The sequence below is a fragment of the Ambystoma mexicanum genome, chromosome 8 (genome assembly GCF_040938575.1).
Source record: "Ambystoma mexicanum isolate Mex_15411 chromosome 8, UKY_AmexF1_1, whole genome shotgun sequence".
NCBI lineage: Eukaryota > Metazoa > Chordata > Amphibia > Caudata > Ambystomatidae > Ambystoma > Ambystoma mexicanum.
The window spans coordinates 1,193,806,551-1,193,833,384 of NC_090929.1; the positions used below are offsets into that span (position 1 = coordinate 1,193,806,551).

Sequence of the window (26,834 nt, forward strand, 5' to 3'; positions counted from 1 at the left end):
ACCAGTGGATTCAAAGTGTGCAGGCAAGCTAGTCGATAGGGTGGTACAGGATGGAAAGAGGGCGAAGTTAGTTCTGGAACAGCCAGGTGATTCTGTTTTATTCTGAAAATGCGCAGAGAAGACTCTACTGTGTGCCAACAGCTTTGACTGCTTTTAAAACCTTCTTTATTTTTTGAATGCCTTTAAGACTGCCACCAGAAGATTAAAAACTACTGAGGGGACTGGGGGAGAGCAGGAGGGATAATTTGGAACAATGGGAAATCTAGGCCAAGTGCATGGAATGCTTTGTAACCGATGCAATTTAATTTGAATTGAATTCTACTGGTGTTATGCCCCCACAGAGGTCAGATGCCCACTAAAAACATCCCACCAAAGAGTCCAAAACGGCCTACCAGGTGACGTATACAATCTACAAAACAGCCATCATCAACAAAAAGGCTAATACCTATAATGATTGTATCCATAACGCTGCTTCGGACTCTAAAGAATTATTCTCTATCTTGAGAGAATTGGAAAATCCCACCCCGCCCACCAATTTTACCACTGCTAATAAAGAGTGGTGCACATGCACCACCATACAAGATGCCCTAGCCGCCAAGATTGACCTCCTCCAAAACAAAATTACAACCAAAAGGCAACTTCTAGCTGACAAATCCTCCACAGACAACCAAATCCTCAATTCTAATATGAACACCAACCCCCATTTTTTCTTCACCCCAGTCTCCAAAGAAGTAGGGCTTGATACTATATTAAAACTCCAAGAATCGAACTGCAAAGGAGATTCCGACCTAGCACAAGTAGTCAAAGCATGCGCCCATACCCTAACACCTATCATAGCCAATTTTGTCAATGCGTCCTTTAATGCCAACCGGGTCCCACCAGTATTAAAGAAGCCTGAGTTACACCCCTTCTAAAAAAACACTCTAGATCCCACTGTGCGCACTAATGACCGGCCAATAAAGACAGTAACTTTCTTGCTTGAAATACTCGACAAAATAGCCTACAATCAAGTCCAAGCTCATCTGGGACAGAACCAACTCCTTTGTAACAGACAATCTGGTTTCAGGCCCAATCACGGCACAGAAACGGCCCTTCTGGACCTGAAAATCCAGATGGATAAATGAGAGATTCAGGAAAACTTTGTATTCTCGTATTATTGGACATATCTGCAGCGTTCGACTTTGTGGATCACAATAAACTCTGCTCCACCTTAGCCAAAGACTTCAACTTCTCCACTAACGCCACCATGTGGATCAAATCTTTCCTAGCTGATCGAACCTCCAGAGTCTCCTTAGGCAAAGAAACTACAGACCCCATACCAGTACCCATAGGAGTACCCCGAAGCTCTTGCCTTTCACCCACCCTCCATAACACCTATACTAAACTCCTCTTCTCAGCACTAGATGACATGGGTATCATCTATGCAAACTTTGCAGCCGCTCTTACTCTTACTACACCTCTCTGCAGCATTTGACCTAGTCAATCACCAAATCCTCTGCCACCACCTCAAAACTGCGGACAACTTTTCTGAGAAAGCTACAGCCTCGATCACCTCCTTCCTGGAAAACAGATCCATCAGGGTCTTCTCCCCCACAGCCACTGCTGAACCTTCCCCTGTCACATGTGGAGTCCCCCAAGGATCATGTGTATCCCCAACACTTTACAATGTCTTCACAAAACCTCTATTTGACATATTGGACCACATGGGCGTCACGTACACTAATTACGTTGACGACACCCAAATACTTATTCCCCTTACAGGCGACTACAAAACGGACTCCTTAGCCATCAACGCCATTTATCAAGTCATCCAGGCTTGGATGGCGCAACATGAACTGTGTTTAAACAACGAGAAAACTGAGCTCCTCATCTTAGGCTCACCCCATACACTCTGTAAACTTGACTCCTCATTCAAATCCTTTACCATTGATGGTAACCCCATCAAAGTGGTTAAGGATACCAAGACACTAGGCATGTACATAGATTCCACCCTCCCCTTAACTAGACAAACTAATGCAGTCTCCTCAGCCACATCTTACACATGCAAGCTTATCACAGCCTGCCGCCCCTTTCTGTCTACAGCTAACTGTACTACCCTAGCCAGGACCCTTGTCCTCTCCAAAATTGACTATTGCAATGCCCTGTATCTAGGTACCAACCAATGCAATATCAGAAAACTCCAAATTATCCAAAATAATGCTATTAGAGAAGCCATTAACATCCCCAGGACCTCACACATCTCAGAATACAGACGAAACCTCAGTTGGCTCTCAGTTACCCAAATAATTTCCCTTAAAGCTCTGGCACTCACACATAAAAGCATTGCAAACCAGGCCCCAGCTACCTTTCCAACAGGTTCACTTCTCACTCAGCTGCGAGACCCCTCAGAAGCACATACGCCAATTGCCTTGTCATCCCACGCTTCAACCTCCAAAAATCTGGAGGTCGCAGTTTCCCAGTCCTTGCAGCTAAGCTGTGGAATACGCTACCTAACCCACTCAGAGCTGAGCCCTCATTCCCTTCCTTCAAGCGTTAGGCCAAAGATTGGCTGTCCACCCATGACCAGGCATGATCCTGACTGGAACATTCATCTCAGCATCTCAGGCAGTTTTTGCATTTTACTCTGCCTTGTATCCTGCTCAGCCTGTCTAACTTTCACACCATCGATTATGTATCATGTATATTTTGTATATGTATCATGTATATTTTGTATATTTTTTAATGTAAATTTTGTGACTGTAACCTGCCTGTAACCAAATAATGCGCCCGGTTGCCCTCAGGCCTTGTGCGCTATACAAATAAACAAAATACAAAATACAAATACACCCAGATCCTTATTCGACTTTCTGGGGCATAAACCCAAGACACTCTATCAACAAAATCTATGGCATAATACAACATTGGATGGCACAAACAGTCTCTGCCTCAATAATGAGAAGACAGAGATTCTCACCGTAGGCTCCCAGCCTAAAATAGCTGCTCTCCACCCAGACTACTCCTCCATTAACATCGATGGCACAATGATACCTGTACTGAAGCAAGTAAAAACGTTAGGAGTGGAGTCTATCTGAATGCTAACCTCACAATGACTAAACACATTAGCAATCTCTCATCAACTACCTCTTACTCGGCTAAACTAATTGCCCTAATCCGCCAATTCCTGACCCCCACCAATTGCATCACGTTGGCCAGGGCGCTGATCCAATCAAGGTTGGACAATTGCAATGTGTTGCTACTCTGTACTTCTATTACTAACCTCAAAAAACTACAAATAATCTAAAACAAGGCCTTACAGGCTGCCCTAGGAATAAGAAAATCCAATCATATATCTAAGGTTAGAAGAGATATGCATTGGCTCCTGATCAAAGCTAGAGTCATTTTCAAAACTCTATGCATCATCTATAAGTGGCACCATAAAAAAGCCCCATCTACCTGAATAATGCCATCACCAAAAAAGACTCTACTAGAACCCTAAGATCTAATAACCACCTTCTGCTAACTACTACTCGCTCTAGAAACACCAGAGCTGGGGACAATAGTTTCAAATATCTAGCTCCTAAACACTGGAACTCCCTCCCATACAACATCAAAAAAGAGGACACTTTCCTGGGCTTCAGAAAATTGTTAAAAACCTGGCTATTTAACCAATTCTAATAATGCCTTTTTCCTTGAAACTGTAAATAATGTTTGTATCTGTGCTCTTCATTTGTCTTACTGTATTTACTTTGTTTGATTGCTTTTAATCTCACTGCATCTATGAATATTCTAATGTCTTAACAAGCTGTCTGTAACCTCGCCGTGAAACCCAAGAATCTGGGCATGTAACAAATGCAAAACATAAATAAATAAATAAATAAATAAATAAATAAAATGAGGCAGGGATATGCGTTTTTTGTGGTAAATCCTCATTAGACATCTGGCCTTTGTACTTGTATGGTTCACCAAGTTTCAGGCATAGGCAGGGGCCATTGTGGTAGTTGAGGTCGGAAATAAATTAGGCCATTCAAGACAGTTACTCTCGGAAGGGGAGGACGACGAAGATGCATCAGAGCAGTTTCCGGTGGTAGGAAAAGGAGCAGCAGAAAGCGACTCCCAAAAGAGGGCAAACCAAGGTGTTTAACAGATTTGCTTAGTTGAGTTAAGGCTCCATGTTGGACGGCTACAGATGTTCACTCAATAAATTACAGTATACACCAATCAGGAGGGCCTGTTTGTAAACATGAAGGATTGATAAGAGTTTAGACATGAAGTGAGGCTGGAGCTCGGTTTGGCAATATGTTCTGTCCTACTGGAGCAGGATATAGTTGCCATCAGCTTATCTAAGAACCAACTCCAACGATACAGATGATGTCAGTGGACAGGGGTACAAAGGAGTAGTAATAAAGAGAGAAAATTAGGACAGCATGAGGTTTCATTATCTGTTTTTAAGAAGGAGAGCCAATTCCAGGCAGTTCCATGGAAAGCAAGCTAGTGAATCGGTACAGTCCAAATAATCTGGCTATTGGTTTGGTGAAAGGGCGCTGAGAACTCTGACGCAGCCAACATCAGTAATCATCCAGTAGAACATCCAGCAAGGAGACAGCAGGGGTTTACTACCAGCATCCCATGGCCTGTTTGCCTGGCAAACAATAGGAATACAACGACAACAAAGTTAAACACATTGCGTACATTAGAAATAAATCAAACAAGAAATAACTTGACCCGCTTAAGGCACTTTTATGCTGTGACCAGATTTACCACCAGAGGCATCACTGGAGGATGGCTTGACACCGGAATAATGACAGCTAACAAGTAATAATTCCAAACTCAATGAATTCATAAGGAATCCAATAAAATGCAAGCATCATAAATACACTCACTAAACTAAATGTTGAGAAGGTAAATACGAGGAGCAACACAGGAAGTGGTAGTGATGAATTGTTGAAGTGAAAGGTTGCTTTTAAAGATGACCATAACTATTTATTTGTATGTATTTATTCATATTTGTAGAGCGCGCAGCAGCCTGAGGGCATCGTGACGCTTGTTACAGAGAGTGATCAGAGCTTAGTTACATATACAACGCATACAGGCATAATTAAAGTACAATTTGCATAGGACAGTTTGAAAAGCATGTAGTTAGGGTGAAGGGAGGAGAGAAGTCAGTGAGCAGTTAGTTAAAGAGAGCAGTTTTTAGTTTTTTTTTGAAAGGCAAGGAGAGAAGTTTCTGCTTTGAGTGCAGTGGGGAGCGCATTTCAGAATTTGGGGCTAGATATGGGAAGCCTATCCCTCCTGCTTTGGCCCTGTTAATGCGCGGTACAATGAGTTGGTTGGTGTTGCAAGTTCTAGTAGGCCTGATCGAGTTGGATCTGGAAAGTGTGTATGACAGATAGGGCGGTGCAGTGAGGTTAATGCATTTGTGTGTGGTCGGGAGAATTTTAAATGTGATGCAGTCTTTGACTGGAAGCCAATGAACAGACTTTCTTAGTTGTGAAATGTGATCTCTTTTTGGAATGCTTAAGGCTGCTCTTAGTGATTTATTTTGGGTGATTTGGAGTCTATTTAAATTTTTTGTCGAGGTCCCAGCTAGGAGCACGTCATAATCAAGCTTTGCCCCTATTGTGGCTCTAGGTATTGAGAGACAGTTTTCTTTAGTTCGGAAGGGTTTGATGCGTTAATCAGTTTAGTACTTAGGGCGGCGGAAGAGACAATGGCGTTGACTTGCTTGTTCATAGACAGAGTAGCATCTATGTGGACCCCTAAGGTCTTGACAGAGGAAAGGACTGTGATGATGCAGTTGTCGATTTTGAAGTTGGAGTAAAGACCATCTAGCTTGGCTAGAGTTGTCTTTTGGCCAAGAATAAGAATCTCGGTCTTGTCCCCGTTGAGGCAAAGGCCATTAGTGGCCATCCATGCTTGGATAGTGGAATAGATTTGCCTTAGGGGTGCAGCGTCTTGCTGATATGAGCCGGTTAAGGGAAGGAGCACCTGGGTATCATCAGCATAGTTAGTGTATGGGATCGCAAGTGCATCCGGTTTGTCAAAAAGGGGCTTTGTGAAGAGATTGTTCAGTGTAGGAGCAGTACATGATCCCTGTTGGACGCCGCAGTTGATGATTTTGGGAGCTGCATTAGCTATGTTTGAAAAGACTTTCATGGCTCTTACTTCTAAGAAGGAGGTGATCCATGAAGCTGCTTGGTTGGAGAAATGTGCTGCCTGCGTGAGATGTGCAATGAGGGTTTTATGATCCACGAGATAGAATGCCACTGAGAGGTCTAGGAGGAGTAGGAGGGCAGGTTTACCATTGTCCAGGATTTGAGTGATTTGATTTTTTAGATCCAGCAGTGTGGTTTCAGTTCCGTGCCCTTTGCGGAATCCTGATTGTCTTTTTCCTAGGATAGTGTTGGTTTCTAGGTAGAGTTGGATCTGGCTGTGAGCAGCCTTGTCCAATATTTTAAAGAGAAATGGACAGTTGTGATAGGCCTGTAGTTATTCGACTGTGAATGGTCTAGTGTTGGCTTTTTTAAGAGAGGACGCACCCATGCCTCTTTGCGGCTGTCTAGGATAATGCCTGTTTTAAAGGAGGCGATGATGAAGGCGGTCAGGATTGGAGCAGGTGGCTCTGCACATTCCTTGATGATCTTGGGGGGGCACATATCGCCTTTACATTGTGATGGCTTCAAGTGTTTGAGGATGTCTTCTGTTTCCAAGATTTCTTTGAAAGCGAATTTAGGGAAATTGATAGTTTTGCTGATAGGCGGGGTCTGATTTAGCTGGTTTTGTTTCAGGAGGGCACTGTAATGGTCTAAAATTTTGTTTTGTAGAAGGTCTATTTTTTTGAGCATGGCGACTTGAATGCTCGTGCACCATGCTTCATCTTTAACAATCTCGTCGGTGGAGATGGGGGGATCTGTGAGTTCATTAAAGATGGTAAAGAGTTCTTTGGACTGGGAGTTGGCGTCGGCTATTTTGCGGTTATACTCTTGATTTAGCCTTGAAGATGGCGTCTTTGTAATTTTTGGCCGTTGTTTTAAAACTTTCTTTAGTGGAATCACAGGGGTTTGCCTGCCAATTATTTTGCGCTTGTCGTTTAATATTGCGTAAGGTTTGGAGGTCTTCTGTGAACCAGGAGTTAGAATGGAATGACTTTTTTTCTTTCTCGTTTTCTAGTGGGGCAATGGAGTTGACTGCGCAATTAAGGGTGTCCTTAATTATGTCCGCTAAAATGTTAGGGCCTAGCGATAATGGAGGTGCTAGGCATGGGATGTCCAGATAGGGTCGGAGGTTTTCCGCCGTTAACCTTTCTGAGCTTCTTGATAAGGTGGCCGGTGCTTGTGTAGTAGTTTTGGTAATTGGGGGAGTAGGGATGGTGAATTGTATACAGCTATGGTCTATCCAGGGGTAGACAGTGTTGGATGTGATGGTGGCATCACAATTATGGTCGGCCACCCAGTCCAGGGTTCGGCCTTTGGAATGGGTCAGGATTTTCTGGGAGAAACCCAGATCTGTGAGGTCCTTATTGAATGAGATAGCAGCTTTATCATTAGGGTAATTGAACCCTAGGTTGAGGTCTCCTATGAGTAGGGTGTTTGTGTTTTTTGTAATATTTTCATTGAGTAAGTAGGTGATGTGTCCTTGCAAGTCTGCTGGGAGTCCTGGTGGCTGATAGATAACATGAATATTAATGGTGTTTTTGGGTGAGAGTGACAATTTAGCTGAAAGTATGTCTGCATTACCCTCTGAAGCGTGGGGTATAGACCTGAGATGCAGAGTATTTTTGAAGATTAGAGCTACCCCCCTTCTATTCTTAAGGGTCTATCAAGGATAGAGTAATCTGTGGGTAGGGCTAAGGTTATGGTTGGGCCAGAAGCCTCGTGTAGCCATGTTTCAGTGATGGCTAATATATCTAGATCCTGGCTTGAGATGAGGTCGTTAATTTCTAGAGCATGGGCGGTAAGCGAGCGGACATTGAGCCCTGAGCAAGGGAGAAATAAGGTGAAGCAGGAAGGAAATGGGGGTATGGAGGGTAAAACTGGCATTGGAAGCTGGGACACAGATGACTTCCATTTTCAAGAATTTGGCATTACGCAGCATAGTGCCATCCAGTGATGGGCTGGCTGCAGTGATACAGTTGGTAATCTGTTCTGAGATGGTTGGGATGAAGGAGGGACAGGAGAAAAAGATTTGAGTATTATCAGCAAAAACGAGACTGTGAAAGCCCAAGGATAAGATAAGTCTTCCTAGGCAATAGGAGATTGTAAAGAGTATGAGTGGCATGGCTGAGAATTTTCAAGATAGGAAAAAAATAGTAGTGGGGATGGCCCAGGAGGAGGTTTGAAAATAGTCCAGATGACAAAGTGCCAGAGGGGAAATGAGTGTTGTTTGGGTCGTGTGGAAGGTGAAGAGAGATCAGATCTTCCTAATATTAAACAGACTGGCCCGTGCAGTAGAGGCTGCAGAGGTGATCAAGTGGTAAAGGTTCAGATCGCTAACGAAAGCACTGCAAAGTTTTTTTGTGCTGGGCTGGGGCTTGGAAGGTTGGGAAGAAAAATTGGTGAGGAGACAAGGGAGGGGTATTTTGGGATGAGCGATAGAGGACTTTGGCCATACAGTGATGGGCTTAGAGGCAGTCAGAGATGATTTGAGTGCAGGTGTGAAGGCAGGGATAGAGAAGAAAACGTGGGTGTCATCAGCAAACAGATGATATAAGAACCGAAATAAGGAGTTTATTTTGCCAAGCGAGGAGGAGTAGAGGACCAAGATTAAGGGGTCAAAGATGGATCCCAGTAGGAAACCCACTGTGAAAGAAGTGGGACCATAGCTATCCATGTTGCATGAGACGGAGAACGATTGATCAGAGAGATAGGAGAGAGGTGTTGTTAACTGTGTGAAAAGCAGCAGAGATATATAAGCGGATGAGAATAGAGGAGAGTTTGAAGCAGTGAGCAGAGGCAAGAAAGTTGGAGAGGGCAGTAGAGTTTGTTGATTTGCAGGTACAAAGGGACCCCGATGAAGACCACTCATGTTGGGATTTTAGAATAGTGAGGAAGAGGAGAGACAGCTCTGATATTTTACATGATCTTTTGGGTCTGCCATGGGCTTTGTCAGTATAGGTAGACCAGTGGCTACCTTGGTGAAGGCAGGAAAGTGCCTGTTTAAAAGAGTTTGAAAAGGGGTAAGGGATGGTAGCAAGTTATTGGTGTTCCTTTTTTGATGCTCTAAGTGGCATGTGATATCAATTGATTGGAGGTGCCCTTTTCAGGTGATTTTAAAGCCTGGTAGTGGTCAGGTTTTGAATTTCCTGGGTAGTATTTTCCAGTGGGGAGGATCCAGGAAATTGAGGGAGCGGAATCAGGGGGCAATATAAGGTGCGTGGTTGACAGAGAGGTTGAGAAGGGATCGAGATTATAGGGTGTGAGCCGGGGTGTTGCTGGAAATAGAAATGACTTGGTACGGGGAGTGGGAGGCAGTCCATTGATATGTTTATAGACTAGAAAAGGATACAGTGTTGCTTAGGGTGATCAGCCTGCGCTGAAGAGATGGGTGGAGTCGGGTGAGGAAAGAGGGAGGCTGCAAAGCACGTGGCTGGCAAAGTAGAGGAATCTGTTGAAGGATGCCATTGAGTAAAAAGGCAGCCCGGAAAGTTCGCTGAAGGAGTAATCAAGCCTGCTAAAACCCAGAGTGGAGATCACAGGAGAGGTATTCAGTAGAGCAAAACATTTTGTAAATGTAGGTTTTGTAGATATTTCATAGACAAGTTAAAGTAATAGGCTGGTAGTTACAAACATGATACATTACCAGGCCAGAAGACACCAACAAGTTAGAGTAATAGACTTGCAGTGACCAATAAGATGAATTGCCAATGGTATCCACCAAAATAAGTTAACAGGCCAGTAGATATGATATAATATGATTGGTTATTTATAATGTGCTTAATACCATAGGTTTCTAAGTGCGGACCCGGGGATCGAACCTGTGCTGCTCCGTGCGTCTTGCTTCCAAGGCGAGCGTGTTGCCCCTGAGCTATCCTCTCGAGTAGAATGCAGACATGTGTGAAATCTTGCCATGAGAATTCTATTGGATCCGAAGAGTAGAGAGTACCCAAAAGGCGATCGTAGTGTTAGACGCATTTATTTGAACATTGTTGTTTGTCTCAACAGGAGACAAGGTAAACTGTAAGTGTCAGAGAAAAAAGTATCCCACTTCCCATGGTTTCACTGTAAACCTTTGTAAATGTTGAGACCAGCATAGAGTGAAACAGCAGAGTCCAGGCAATTATTAATCAGAGTATATTACCATTTTTGATTCTGCAAGATGTTACCCATATGGCATAGCAATCCGCATTCAAAAAAGGTTGTTTGTTCACCAAATAAATCTGGAGATGAGGTTCAGTTTGGCCTCATATATGACACAAGATTTCTAACTTGAGAGAAAATGGGGCATCCTCATTGAAACAAAGGGAGATGAAGAGGGTGTCATCTATTTATTCTTTTTTATTCTCAAATCTGTAGATCCTTGAGAAAGGCAATATACAATGAAGGATTTTTGTTTAATGGGATCACATTATTGACCATCCACTTTTTGAGGCTTCTAGGGCATTGGACATATCATTGGACTGTTCAGTGACTAATGGCCCATCATTAGCAGTTTGCATTCTGATTGGAGGGGATGGTTTTAGCTGCAGAGGGAACTGAACTGTTTTGAATGTTGTGCTTATGAGTCAAGCCGAGTGCTTATGAGGACTTACGACAGCCTCCGTTCTTTCCTAGGGGAGAGACGGAAGTCACTGGTGCAAGGCTGAGGCTGCAGTCAGCAAGGTGCAGGACTCAGACAGTGCAGAGAGAGCAGCCCAGCGGAGCCAGCGGGGGGGCACAAGGGGTGGGGCAGGATTTCAGAGGGGGGCCCGGGCACTCTCTGGGTCCAACTAGCAATGCCACTGCCAACTGGACCTTGATTAATGGATAACTGAAGGGCTATAGCATGATTCATGCCAGTGCTGGACATTTCCACCACTTCTTTGCCAGTCAACAACATAATCAGTCTAAATAATTAAAATGTTTGCCCAAATGTAATGCCATTTTCTTCTATGCTGCATCCTTATCCATCATTTCAATGCCTTCATTGTTACCCAAGGTAATCAGAACGTCACCGCGTGGCAGGGGGGTCCTATAGTAACTTGCTGTTGAGCTCTGTGCTGAAAATGGATTGCTGGTGACACTGTACCTTGCAGAATCTTGCTCTTGAATTGCATCCTCTTTAAATACTTACCTTTTTTGTTGCAGCTTTGCCTTATCAATGTTAGAGATATGTTTGAAAAAAACAATTCCTGTCATGGCCCTCCGCCGCTGCGTGCCGTCGTCCGTATATGTGCATTGGCTAGGTTTGCCAAGCGACACGCCAGCGAAATACATCTGTCCCAGGACACCTTCCCTGTTGCAGGACGGTCTTGTGTGATGATCAAGAAGTGCCACAATGTGCTTGCTATCCCAGATGGCTGGCGCATGTCCCCAAGGCTGCCCGCATTCTTATACAACATGATGCCGCCAACAGTAGCCAACAGCATGGATGGTCGACTCCTCGTGTCGTCGTGGCCCTGCCTACCAAGCGGGGTACAGTTCAAGCCCGGAGGTAGGGGAGTATGCAAACAGCTGGTATAAAAGACGGACTCTCCTGGGCACGGTGCGCTGTGTTCTGATGTCAGGTTTATCGCCCTGCAGGTTGAGCTCCCTTGTTTCTTTTGTCTGTTGTTGCCTTTAGCCCAGACCATGTCTGCATTCCACCTATTTTCTCCCTTCCGTTTTCCATTCTGTTGTTCCTTCCTTCTTAGTGTCTCGTTCGGTTTCCAGTTCCCTTTTTTGTCCTGCTCTGCTTCCTGACCCCGACGTCACTCTGGGCCTCCAGATTCAAGCCTCTCCCAATGGGTGTTTTATGCCCTATTTCCTGAAGTTCTGGTGCTCTTTCCTGCGTGAATATTTAACCTTGCAGCGCGCCAGGAGAAAAAGGTGTCAGAAGGGACTGGCCGCCCTTATCTTCGAGACTGACATCATAAGGTGAAATTGCCACTTTGCCATGCACGTGACAGCTCCTGCCTCATTTGACACTCAGCTACTACTAGGTCTCTTGGGGAGTCCATCAGTTGCTCCTCTGTTAGTTCATACTGCATAAAAAGCAGGTGTCAGGGGCCCAGTGGTCTACCAGAGACATTACCCTAATCCCTAACCTTGACATAAATAGACACATAGAAGACGTAGATGACGATTGACATACCTCATTTTATTAGCACCTTCGTAGAAACGTAAGTGGGGTCTCATGTGCATACATTGATATATTTAACACTTGAATATCATAAAACCCTTGCACTGTCTGCCGTGCACGATGGACATCTTTGCAGTAGTCTTTAGAAAGTTCCCACTGTCTAAGAACCATGAAGGAAAAGTGGTGAGTCTGTTCTGGCATATGCAATGGCCAGTTTACCACACATTTCTATGATTTCGTAGTTTCACCTATACCTACTTTCATGGTCCAAATCCAAATGAAGACAATTTAGAGTCATTATTCAGTGAACACATTTTGACAACAGTTCTTGATAGTTTCAATTCCTTGTGAGCTCTTGGGCCATGCTCTGTGAATTTATGAAAGCCCCTTTAAATGCGGATACTTTCGCAGTAAGCTCATAGAGCCAGTAACAGCACAGCACACGTACTCTGGTCTCCAGCTAAATAGTGTTTTATTTTTGGTTACTTATTTTCTACATCTGTTCCACAGTGATACAATCATGGGGCATACCGTGGTGCCATACCACTGCCTTTTCAAGGTGGCCAATGACTGCTTTCGACCATGTGCATGTCACGAAAAAGACTACTTGCACCCATACAGTCTCTGATGATTGGCCATGCAAACTGTATTGCACAATCACTCACTAAAGCTAGTTAAACGGAAGTGCTGTTGACATGCACACACACACAATTCGCAATGGAAATCAATAGGTCATTTAAATGGATTAGAGTATCGCCTGGCACAATCAGCTGGCTCCTTATTATCTCTATACAGGAAGTCACCAACAACAGCCTTCTCCGTGGTGAATTAAGTTTATGTAAATAGGTTTTGTAGTACTGCCACATATGATAGGGGAGTATGGTGTTGGGAAAGTGCTCCAGGTAAAGAGTTGACCAAGAGCTTTTTAAAGAACACATTGATGACGCCTGCTGCCACATCCAAGGGACTCCTCTCCTTGCAATGTGACCTGGAGGATAGTGGTACAATCGTATCCTATGCCCCTCTGAGGTTGTGGATGAAAGTGTGGTCAAACACTGAGGCCAGGTTATCACAGACCACACAAAAGGACCTACTCGCAGAATTTGGGGACAAGATCTCTTGGATAAAGCATATAACAAATGTTTTGTTTATCTTAGGGCACAGCCACCTCTGTACTGGATGTATACAGGTTAGAGGTAAACTTGTGATATCTTTATTGATGTATTTTGGCCCCTCTGTTATTTAACCTTTATCTCTGGGACCATCCTGATGAATTGGGCGCCACCAAGATCTTTCCACCTCGACTCGGGTCATCTTGAATACCGTGCCTTGGGTACGCAGATGAACTGGTGCTTATTGACTATACTCCTGGTGGTCTACAATGCTCTTTGGATAATCTTTGTCAGGGCTCAAACCTCTACCCCTGGCTCTTCAACACTTGCCTTGCTCAGCTGGCACTCCTCATCTCCTCCTTCTCTGTCAACTTCCAGTGCTACACAGATGAAACACAACTCTTTTCCACAATTCCTGCTGACCCTCTTGCATCTTCCGTCATCCCTGACTGCCTTTCTGCCATCCAGTCCTGGTGCATTTCCAACGATCTCTGCCTCAATGCCAGTAAGACTGAGATCATTCCCATTGGGACCCCTGCTCCCTCTTTTTTCCCATCACTCTGGCCATCCTGTATGGGCTCTACTCCTGTTCCTTCATCTGAAGCCAGAAATCTTGGAGTTATCTTTGACTCCTCTTTCTCCTTCCTCCCTCACACTCAGGACATTGCCAAGAAGTCCCACTTTCAACTCTACCTTCTCAAAGGAATTCTCACTTTTCTCACTTTCCCCCAGAAGCTCAATGTTACCCGAGCCCTGGTTCTCTCTAGGCTTGACTATTGTAATAGCCTTCTCCTGAATCAACCTTCTTCACACTAGGACTCCTCCAGCTAATACAAAATAGGGCAGCGAGACTTAACCTTGGCCTTAAGCCCAGGAACCGCATCTCTCCTGCCATAAAAACTCTTCACTCCCTGTTGCTGTACAGATTAAATTCAAATCCCTCTGTATCATCCAGAAGGCTATTTGGGGCCTGGGACCATGCTATCTGCAACTGTCTCTTACTAAATACTCTCCCTTGAGACCTCTAAAGTCCTCTGGCACCAACTCTCTGTGTGTGAAGCGTTTTGCTAAACAGAGGGCCAGTGGCTGATCAGTTTCTTCAGCTGGCTCCCTCTAATGGAACAGCCTCCCCCTCCCTCTCAGTCTTGAGCAGGACTTCCTCAAATTCCGTAAGCTCCTCAAGATTTTCCTCTTCACCTGCTCCTTCCCTTTTCTGCTAATCTCACAGTTGCTGTGATTGGTGACCAGGGCCCTAAAGTATCCTTCGGGGTCCTGGCCTCCCACACCTCTGACACCCAATCAACCTACCTCACAACACTTGCCTCGACACCTACCGGCCTTTGTCCTGCACTGCAGGCTTGCAATGTCTATACAATGGCTCCAGGGCGCATAGCACTTACCATACTATGCACTTCATCTGCTGTTCACCCACGAGCAAGGACATTCCAGCACCTACCCCACTCCCCCTCTCCTCGCTGTACTTGCACGTTCTGAATACTAACAAGTTATAGTAGGTTCGTTTTTATTTTCCACTGTATTTATTGTTTTTCAATCCCATATTCCCTCCCTGTTGCCGTATTGGCGCTTTGAAACAGAATTGACTTACTGAATAAGCGCCTAATAAATGCACACTAAATAAATAAATACAAATTATGCTCAAACCAATGGTCTTACAATTATTCTACCTAAAACTAAGACTATGGCCCTCATTACAGGTCGGGCGGTTCGGAATTAACAGTGGCGGTAAACCCGCCGCCACTGTTAATTCCGGACCGCCTGATCCCGAGTCCTGCGGGCGGGAGGTGATGTTCCCACCAGTTCTGACCTGGCGGGCTTAACACCGCCCGCCTGCAGGCGGACGAGGAAACACCAGCACCATCACGAGATGGTGCCGGTGTTTCCACTTCCCCATTCCCATTGAGTCCTATGGGACTCAATGGGAATGGGGATTTACCGAATTCCGCCTCCGGAATTCCTGGGACACCAGGGTCGTAATGCCCTGGTATTTCCGGGAGTCACGGAGGTGGAATGGTAATACGAGTCTGGCGGTAACCGAGGTGGTAAAACCGCCTGGTTACCACCGGACTCTTAATGAGGCCCTATGTTTTTTTGTCCCAGAAAGGTCAAGACTGTTAAGAAATTAGCTCTGAAGCTTGGCGACCAACACATTGAAAAGATTACTACGTTTGAATATCTAGGTCTTACGATTGATTATCAGCTTACGTGGGAAATACATCTCTGTAAGTTGAAATCTAGAAAGTTAGTGGTGGGGATCTCTACTTTTGCCAAGGAACACACAGGCTAGTTCCTCATTTCCCTCATTAATTTGTTTAAGACCAAAGTGTGCCCTGTGTTGTTATATGGAGCTAAGATCTGGGCTGCCAATCATGCTACTAAACTAGGCATTATGGAGAAGCGTTGCTTCAAAAAAGATCAATTATTAATCAGACGGTTGTATAAATAGATGCTCTATAAATGTGACACAGAACAATCCACGAAGTCTGTGGGTCAGGAATATTTAACTCAATATTTGAACTTCTCAGGCAATCGTGGTTACTTGAAGGCATATCCGAATAAGTGGATTGTCACCAAGTGTATCAAAATCAAATTTGATCTGGTTGATACCGTCGAGGTCGTCGGGGGACGGAGTGGTTTGGAAAGAAAATTGAGATGTAGATTGTGTGAAGGAAAGGACTGGCAACCATTTAATCATTCAGTGTGAGGCCCTTTTATACCTCAGAAGGGCATCATGGCTAGCAGGTGGTAATGATCTCTGGCTCTGTGATTTATCTAAGGTATGGTTGGGCTTTTATGAAGGAAATTATGTTGTTTTCATGTATCATTTTACTAAGCTATGGGGTAGGATCTTTTTGATTGGCTGTACAAAAAGACTTTATTTGGTTGGAATGTACTACTTTCAGTAAATAAATATGTGAATAAATATCTGCATTTCATGCCTCAAAAAGAAATAAGGAATCCATGTGATATTAGACAATGTACATCAACTTCGAAGAGTAACTGTGTTTCTTCTACTGCTAATGATGGCTTTCAATTATATCAATAACACATCAGACCATGGGTGACTGAAGCAGGTTTTGCCCGATTCAATTCTTATGTCAGTTCTAGGGATCAGATACGCTCCCTGCCGATGGCCAACACTTGCAGTTGTAATTTAATTTCAATAACCACTCCAATGCATGTGCTTTCCTTCTGGCCTTTGTTTTCAGAAGAAAAAGAAACAAGCTAAAATGTTATTTTTTTTGTCGAGTTTCCTTGTGATATCTTGCATATCCACACCCATCCTGTACAGCAAGCGCCTGCTAAAGGATGTACAGTCTGTATGGTGTCCTTTTAGATGAAAGTATCTGTGTTTTTAGTGTGATTTCCAATCAATTTATTTTGCTGGATTGCTTCTAGAGGGCACTGCCTTTCTGGTCTAGTCCCTGTCCTCTGTTTTGGTGTCCTTTCCTACTGCTTTCTCCTGCTTTCCTGATAGTAATCCATAGCCATCCTGTACAGCAAGCACCTGATTAGGAGTTTACTGCCTGTTTGGTTTCCTTTTGGAGGGCTTTATCTGTGTTTTTAATGTGATTTTCAATCTGTTTTATTTTTGTGCTGGATTGCTTTTTGAGGGCACTGCCTTTGTGGTCTAGTCTTTTTTTTGTTCCTGCCCTTTTCCTCTCTCCTCCCATCTTCATAGCAATTGGCTGAGGCAGCCAAGTGTCTCTGTCCTCTGTTTTTGGAGTCTTTTCTTACTGCTTGCCCCTGCCTTCGTCACCTCGGAAGATTCAACATCTTCATGGTAAGCGTTTATGTTTGTTTTCCCCCGTGATATGGGAATCCATGTTCCCCTCCACACCTCCTCCCAGACCCTCCTCTTCCCACTCCCCTCCCATATTGGTCTTGATTGTTCCATACACTTTGCATGTGACCGGTACAGCTGGGAGAATCAGAGACCTTGTCTGCATTGCCTCCGGACCCTTTCCTCCCACTTGCTCATCACCTCAGACGATTCATCTTTGTTGCAAGCGCTTGTAATTTTTGCAATTCGTGTTTTCTCCTGTGATATGGGAATCAATTTTCCCCTCCACACATGCACCCAGCCACCTCCCAAGCCCTCCTCTTCCCACCCTGCCCACCCATATTGATTGCGATTGGTCCATGCACTCTGCATGTGACCGGAACGGCTCCACTTCAGAGGCTCTTCCAGGGCAGCCTTGCCCGGGCAGCCGGCAAAAACCTAAGGTATTTCCCTAGAGCATCTCCATCACCTGTTTGCCTGTTCACCCTGGGTGCCTCAGCCAATCCCTATGTGTTATGAGTAGTCATCACCACTCCCGGGCATGGCAGTTACAAGCTTTCACGCCTCTATGGAGACAGTATACTGGACGCCGGCTTGTACCAAGATAGCGGCCGCGTCCCGTGCGTCATGGTGTTTTGACATCACCACATCAGGGTGGCACTGCACATACAGAAGCTGCTACAAGAAGAAGGGAAACACGGTAAGCGGTGTATTGCAATCGTTTATTTTCCCTCCAGATTGCACAGCGCACATTTCCCCTTTTGCTCCAGGCATCTGGCTTCTTGCTTGTTTCCTATGTATTTGCTTTCCTCCTGTGCTCTCCTGGAACCTACCATTTCTCCCGATTGGAGCCTGCTTCTACTCCTTGTTACCATTCCCTCCAGCGCTCCATCTCCTTGGTCAATCTTCCTGCCATTACCTCTTTGATCTCTGGATTGTGTCATCCGCATCCCAGGGCCTACTCTGCCTCCGCAGACTTCTTCAATGCGTCCAGTTATGAGAGCCATCTGCGGGAGGCTTTTTCCCTGCAAGGGGTTTTTCCTCCATCACTGAGACTGCCACCCTTTTAAGTAGCCTCTACACCAATCTGTATTACAAATTGGCAGTGTGGCTACCAGGGGGGACACGCCTTACCTGTATGACTCAAAGTCCCACAAATCCTCCAAGGTAAGGCCTCCCACTGACGCTATGGCTGTCTGCCTCAACTTCCAGGTATGAGACAATGACTATTTGGTTGTGCAGTCAGTGCTGTATTTATATTTGCAATTTCATGACAGTGTCTACATTATCTACAGTTTCATCACGATTTTCACTCGTGCTGCGCTCTTTTTTTCCGTATGCTAACTTTGAGCTGCTTCTTTGAATATAGCCACTGAGAATCCTAGCTGTTTTTTTTTGTTTAACTTCCATTTCGAATTTAGCTACACTTTTAATTTTGCCCCTTGGTTAAATTCAGCAACGTTTTGATTGTACCACTCTATTGAATTTTTGCAGCGTTTTTTAATTTTGCCACTGGATTAAAGTCAGCTGCCGATGAAGTATAGCCATTGGGGGTCATTACGAGTTTGGAGGCAGCCATGGCGCTATTAGCTATTAGCGCCATGGCTTCCTCCAAACCCGGGTCCGGTCTGACTAAATGGGGACTTACCGGGTCATTCCGACCTTGGAGGACCCGGTAAATCCCCATTCAGTAAACCATTCCCCATTCCCATTTGAGCCCCCATATGGCTCAATGGGAATGGGGAAGGCACTAATAACGGGCCCGCAAATTGCGGGCCCGTTATTAGCTACAAGGTCCCTTAACGGGACCCGCAGAGAACAGCTGCTCAGACCAGCCGTTCCTGCTGGGACCCGCTAAGGCACCTCGGAATAGGGTGGTAAGGGTTTACCGGCACCGGCATCCTTACCGGTGCCCGTAAACCCTTACCACCCAACTCGGAATGACCTTCATTATGTTGAATTTAGCTGCATTTTGAACACAGCCTCTGGGCCTCATTAGGACCCAGGCGGTAAGGGGTTTACGGCGGCGTAAACAGCGCCGACCCTTACCGCCTGATTCCGAGGTCCCTTAGCGCCATGGAGGATTTAACACCTGCTTTTAGCAGGTGTTAAAATCCATGGCGCTAAGGGACCTTGTTGTTAATTACGCCACCGTAATTTACGGTGGCGTAATTAACGCCTTCCCCACTCCCATTATGCCCTATGGGGCAAAAATGGGAATGGGGAAGGGTAAATGGGGATTGGGGACTTACCGCCCCGCCAACCTCGGAATGGGGCAGTAAGTCCGCCAACCACCATGGCGTAAACGTAGTTTACGCCATGGTGGTAAAGGTACGACCCAGGCGGTAACTTACCGCCTGGGTCGTAATGAGGCCCTCTGTGTTAAAATGTAGCCGCATTTGAATATAGTCTCTATAATGGAGTCATCTGCCATTTGAGTATTTCCACTGTTTCATATTTAGCCGCCTTAAGTAGCATTTTTAGTATAGCCACTGTGTTATATTTATCTGGCTTTTGAGTATAACCACAGTGTTATATCTAGTGGCACTTTTGAGTATAGCCAATGTGCTATACTTAACGACATTCTTTAGTATAGCCACAGTGTTACAATCAGCTGCACTTTTTAGTATAACCACTGCGGTATATTTAGCTGCATTTTGAGTATAACCACTGTTTTATATTTAGCTGCATTCTTTTTGATTATAGCCACTGGGCCTCATTCCGAGTTGGGTGGTAAGGGAAAATTGATGCCGGTAAAGGAATACCGGCATCGTTTCCCGTTACGGCCCATTCTGACCCACCAGACCGTTATTTACGGCGTCGTAAAGTATGATGCCGTAAATAGCGGCTTAGTGGCGCGTGCCCGACGCGCCATGCCGTAACGGCATGGCGTAGACCGGAGCTGATCCCAAGTAAAGCGGACATGGAAACAACAGCCTCCACAAGACCGCAAAGTACCTTACCGCCATGGAGTAAATACCGGCATCGCTGAGAAGGTGTTAAGGACCCTGAGCAGTGTTTCCAAGAGGAACAGGTGCACCCAATCAGCACAGGTGGAGGCAATGGAGTCTGGCACAGCACAAAAGGAGCACACCCACACACCACACCCCCTCCCACACCAAGATGATACCAATTGTAGCAGCATTCCTGGAGCTGGAGGCCCTGCTTGCAAGGCAGCAACTACAACAACAGCAACTACAACAACCACAACCCCCACCACAGAGGATACACAGGAGGAGAAGGAGGGTGAGACAGGCCCAGCATGCCCTACCGGTGCAGCCACCATTACCACGCCGGCAGCCCCCAATCCCCCGCATCAGAGCCACCCCCTTCAACCTCACACCAGAGCAGATCCACACCCTGTACCGGCTTGACTGGGACACCATTACCAGCATAGTGGACATGATACATGATGATACAGTGAGCCGCATATAAATCCGCACTGCCATCCCCCCTCTACTGAAGGTAGTGTCTGTGCTCCACTTCCTCGCCACAGGCAGCTACCAGCATACAGTGGGGCACATGCATGGCATTTCACAGTCCATATTGTCACGGATACTCAAACAAGTGCTGGATGCCCTCCTCACCCACACAAGGGAATACATATCCCTACCCCGTACTCCCCAGGAGATATATGACACCAAAGCTGCCTTCCATGCACTGGCAGGCATGCCAAATTGCATAGGTGCCATCGACTGCACCTACGTGGAATTAGTGGTCCCGCATGCCATGGAGGTGCCGTATCGCAACCGCAAGCAACACCACTCCATCAACGTCCAGATGGTGTGTAATGCCAGTAAAGCCATCACACATTGCAATGCCCGATACCCCGGATCAACTCATGACTCCTTGGTCCTGCGGAACTCAACACTACCACGCTACATGGAGCGACATGCCGGACGACGTGCCTGGCTGCTTGGTGAGTAACCTGAATGGGCCATGGCAGTGCTTTGGGGCTGTGAGTAGGTCCCCTGCATACCCCACCTGGGTGGGAAAGGGGGGGATGCATACCCCACCTGGGTGGGAAAGGGGGGGGATGCATACCCCACCTGGGTGGGAAAGGTGGGGGGATGCATACTCATCCCAGTAATCATCTGAGGCCATGTAAGACTAGTACAATTCTCCACCATGAATGCACACACAATTACCTCCTTTCCACTTCCATGCAGGTGATGCTGGCTACCCTCTAAAGCCGTGGCTCATGACCCCGGTCCGCAACCCACAGAACAGGCACGAGGACTACAATAGATCCCATACCCGTACACGGGTGGTGATAGAGCAGACCTTCGGCCTGTTGAAGGCACGATTTCGTTGCCTCAGCCGGTCTGGTGGGGCACTCATCTACAGCCACAAGAAGGTGTCCAAGATCACATGGCATGTGTAAAGCTACACAACATGTGCATCCGTCGGAACATGCCACTACCCCCTGACGTGGAACTGCTACCACCAGATGATGATGAGGGGGAGGAGGAAGGAATGGCAGGACAGCAGCACGGTGCCAATGCACAGGAGGGACGTTCAGTGCGTCAATCATTGATTGGACAATATTTCTGATTCACAAGTCAGCTGAGGGTGTGAGGGTGAGAGGACATTGGGCACTGGGTGTGGGGATACATGTACACCATGCAATGTGCGACATCAAAAGACACAAGCAAAATGAGCAATGTCCACTCTGTTTTTTGGGAATGAACAACCAGTGTATTCAACATTTATGTAGGAACGTGTACAACAAAACCACCACCCTCACCCCCCTCCCCCTCCCCCCCAACTCCCACACACACCATCCCCCCCTCCCCCTCCCCCCCAACTCCCACACACACCCTCACCCCCCTCCCCCTCCCCCCCAACTCCCACACACACCCTCACCCACCTCCCCCTCCCCCCACAACACCCCCACAATAGTCCCATCAGTGCAACATAGGCCACTTGTGTGTGGCAGTATGGTCATTGTGTGCTTCCAGAGCAAGGGGTATCCATGTTCTGCCGGCGGAGTGTGCGCATTGACCGACGGACAGGGCTGGTCTGCGTGGAGGAGCACTGTGAGGGTGGGCACTCCCACTGGGGCTGTGGTCTGGGGGGTGCTGCCTCCAGGGCATCAGCGATCCGGCCCAGCACCTCACAGAGCCGGTTTGTGTTGGCAGTGATGACTTCGCCCAGGGCCTGCAGGTCATTGTGCCACTCCGACCTGGATTCACGGTTGTCCCGGATGAAGTCCTCAATCAGGCCCGTGAGGCGCTGGGAGTGCAATCCATCCATGGCCGGTGTGGCAGATGTGCTAGGCAGCCGTGGTGTTGAGCCTGCAACCCTTTCGGGGCTTTCTGCCGGGGAGGTGGATCCAGGACTGGCAGGTGGTGCTCCTTGGCCTGTGAGGCCTGGGGTGTCACTCTCCCCGGAGTCGCTGTGTGCAACTTGACTGTAGGATGGGGTGTCTGGGCTGTGCACGATGTCATGGGGCTCCTCCACGTCGGATACAGGAATTGATGTTCGGCTATCTGGCTTTTCGGGGAGGCACATGGCAGCATTCTCCCCTGCCACACTGGACTCCTCTGAGTGCACCGTGCGGCATGTCTCCGTCGGCAGTGCAGGCATGGGTAGGGGTGTGGGTGTGGGTTGTGCAGCCTCCATGGGGGTTGCTGGTGCAGGTGGTGTTGCCTGTGCCTTCTTCCTTCCTGCAGGTTTACGCTGTCCCCTGGCTGTGCCCCTGGAGGTACAGGGCTGTGTGGCTTCCTGGCCCTCACTTTCATGGCCGCTGCCTGTGGGGGGGAAGAGAGAGATGGCATGAGCTATGATTTGGGGGTCAGCATTTCTTCAAGCCTATGGTATGACAATGGGATTGCAGCGTTTTGTTGACATTTGGGTTGGGAGTGGGACAGTGATCTGGGCTTGGACGGTAAATGCATGCAGGTGTCTGGGTCACTCATGTTGGTGGAGTACTGTGCTGACTCACATTGACTGCCTCTTTGTGTGCTCTGGCCAATATGGGTTGGAGCCTTGCACCTGGCATCAGCCTGGGTCTTACTTGTGACGGCATGATTTGATGGGGGGAGGGTTCCCATATGCGATGTGACTGCTTGCCCAGCCCTTGGCGGTGCCTTACATTGGGAATGCATTTACTATCTTCACTCATGACACTCACCTCCATCTGCGGATGACGGGGCACCGCACTCCATCTCACCGACCCCCTCTATGGCTTCAGTGCCCATCATGTCCGCGCAGGTTTGCTCCTAGGGCATCATCTTGATTGGAGAAGCTGGGCCTCCTCCTGTCTCCAGGGCCTGTGTTCGGTTGGCCGATAGGATGGCCCGCACCCTGAGACGGAGGTCATCCCACCGTTTCCTGCAGTCCCTCGTCGTACGGGGGGTGTTCCCTACGGCGCTCACCCTCTGTGCCACCATGTCCCAGATCTCCTTCTTCCTGGCAATGGTCAGCCTACGCATGTCGCTGCTGAATACTGTCTCAGCATTTGCGTGCAGGGTGTCCACCAGGACCTGGAGCTCGTCCTGCGTGAAACGCTCCTTCCTGATGCGGGTGGCACCTTTCTTCAGTGCTTTTGGCATGATACTGGTCACTGATGGCTTTTTTGAGGGTCGGAATATACCTCCGGGTACTGTATTAAGAGGATGGCAGTGGATTGTGTTTTTAAAGATGGCCGCCGCGCTCCTTCCCGTTCCTGTGCGATGACGTAATTTCCGTATCCGTTAATTAGCGGTGACCGGAATTTACGGATACCGTAAATTACGGTCACCGCTAATAACGGACAGTGGAGCTTCGGTGGCGGTGTTGTAATGACCGTTTCGCTTCATGCCGCTAAGGGGTTTTACGGGCCCTTTAGCGCTATGCCGCTAGGGGATTTACCGGCATGGCGGAAAGCTTGTGCCCGCGAAGTCGGAATGGCCTGTAAATTGCGACGTCGTACCAGACCGACTCGGTCTTTCCGCCATGCCGGTAAAAACCCATACTTACCGCAAACCTCGGAATGAGGCCCACTGTCTTATATTTAGCTGTTTGTTTGAGTGCATCATATTTAGCTGCATCTTGAGTATTGCATCTGTGTGATAATTAGCTGCATTTTTTTAGTACGTCCACTGTATCATATTTAGCTGCATTTAAGTATAACCACTGTGCTACATCTAGCTGTATTTTAGTATAGCCACTGTTATATATTTTGCAACATTTCTCTGTGTAGCTACTGTGTTGTATTTAGTTGCATTTTTTTAGTACAGCCATTATTTCATATTTTGCTGCATTTTTGAGTACATCATATTTAGCTGCATTTTGAGTATAGCCATTATGTCATACTTCGCAGCATTTTTTAGTACATCCACTGTAGTATATTTAACCACCTTTATGTATAACCACTGTGTTCCATCTAGCTGCATTTTTAGTACAGCCACTGTGGCATATTTAGCTGCATTTCTTAGTTATATTTAGCTGCATTCATTTTGAGTATAACGTCTGTCTTATACTTTGCTGCATTTTGAGTATAGCCAGTGTTATATTTATTTGCATTCTTTTGAGTATAGCAACTTCGTTATAGGTAGCTCCTCTGAGTATAGTGACTGTGTAGAATTTAGCCACACGTTTTGAATTTGCTCCTTCTAAATTCAGCTGCATCTACGAAACCAAGAAACTGGCCAGGACAAATGGGTATGTATCACACTACATGCTTATGCAAAATAGCCAAAAGCACATCTACCCACCTGCATGCCTCTGGTATCAAATGCTACTCTAAGACACATCGCACACCACCTCTGCCATAAGTATGCAGCTATCCCCCGCGACAAGAATTCGGTCCAGATGCACACATAATGAATCTCCTGCTCTTGCATACTCTGCAGACTACCTTGCAGCACCCGTCCACATGGCAGCTCGGCATGTGTTGCTAGCAGGGACTTGGCTACCCCTACCTACCTTCATATTGGACAAAATGCACACACGCATTCTAAACTCCTCTGACAAATTTCCCATACATGGACTTCGGTCCCCCAAGGGTGTTCACCCAAAGCGCTTTGAGACCACACCAATGGGAAAAGGCACTACACAAATGGCAATTACATTACATTACACATATGACAAATTCCTTTCCAAGTCTTTGGGCACCGTTTAAAAAGTGAATCTTGGCAAAGCTAATAGTACTGTCAGTGTTGGGTGACTTAGATAAGGACTGAGCCAATAATTAGCTATCGAGAACTGGTAAAGGTAGAATTAATCTACACATAATCTATTCATTGTTTTTAAATTTTAGCTGTTTTTAGGTAATGGCAAAACTTAATTATTTTGTTAGGATATGATAATGTGGTATATTTATTCTTCATGTACTATTATGAAGTTGAAATAAAGTGATTGATTGATTGAATCTGGTGTCTAATACCTCGGCCCATTCGTGGCATATGTGGCCTCGCTCTCGGCACATTCAGGACATATGTTGCCTGGGCTTTCAATAGGGTACCCTTAAGGAGCATTAGAAGAAATAAAACATGTTCAAAAAATTGATGAAAGCTATTCGCTTTCAACAAAAACACCACCAAAGAAAGAATTGTCCTGTCTGGTGGCACTCTATTTCCAGTATGCAATACCCATTTGGAACCCATGACTGGCTTTAATTGCATAAAATCGAAAGACATTCTTTCACTGGAAATACTTGCAGAAAAACAGACCTTGACTATTACTACCTTCTGAGACATGTAAGAAATGCAAAAACGTTTTGAAGCCTAAACACCAGGATAATAAAAATAGTACTACTAGTTGCAAACGATTTTTAAGGAATGGTTAATTGACGACCCTCCTCCCGCAGGAAAAATAATTGAGTTTGTATCAAATCGAAAGCGTCTTGATTATGCAAGGCTTTGGGAGAAAGGAGCAACCCACAAAAGGAGTTTCAGGGGACCTTTGGCTCAATCTGGATGTAAATATGGGTCTGGATTTATATCATAGTAACTTTCTGCCTTCATTGAAGAATATCTGAGGGTTACCCATCCCTTGAGCTAATGGTATTGATTGGTTCAGTGAAACATGCTGTATATGAGATATAGGTGTAAGGAAATGGAGGTGGGAAAAGGATGGGAGACTACGGTAGAGTCAAAGAAAGAACCTGCTCTTGGACAAATGCACAGAGAAGTTAGGCCGACTTTTAGCACTAAACTGGCATCAGAGTTCTTGTCTTCAAATATTTATCTGTTGAATGTAACCCAATGATGCCAGATCCTCATATATGCCAAATAAAACTGAGGGCCAGTTATCTGGGTCTGAGAGCGCTGGGCCAGAGCATGACAAAGCTTCCTGGCCTTTTGCTCTGTCTACCAGCACACTAACACCCAGTCCTTCGATTAACCAGCTTAAAAACTTTATTATCCAGCATTTTATTTTTAACTAGAACCATTCTGTGCCTGGCAATGGGAAATGCTATTTAATATAATCTTCTAGTTAATAAGATGCTTCGTAATAAACCTTTCATTGTTTAAAGTTTTCACGAGAATGCCTGTCTCTCCTTGCACTCTTACATCTTGACCTACTCGAAACAAAGTATTAAAGGCAGTTGGATAATCAATGCGTGTGTTCCTAAGAAATAATTATGGTGTTCCTTTGCCTTTCCTGAAATTTTCCGGTGTAGCTTCGTACGAAATTTTCATGTGGAATTCGATTTGATAATTTGTGGCTAATTTGTAAAATTGAAAAGTTTAAATAAACTC

The 26,834-nt window shown here is 46.0% G+C and overlaps 1 protein-coding gene across 2 annotated transcripts in view; it reads right to left on the bottom strand.

The window, feature by feature from the left end:
* PAPSS2 (3'-phosphoadenosine 5'-phosphosulfate synthase 2) overlaps positions 1-26,834 on the bottom strand; it is a 321,644-nt gene that overhangs the window by 75,131 nt on the left and 219,679 nt on the right. The window lies entirely within an intron of this gene.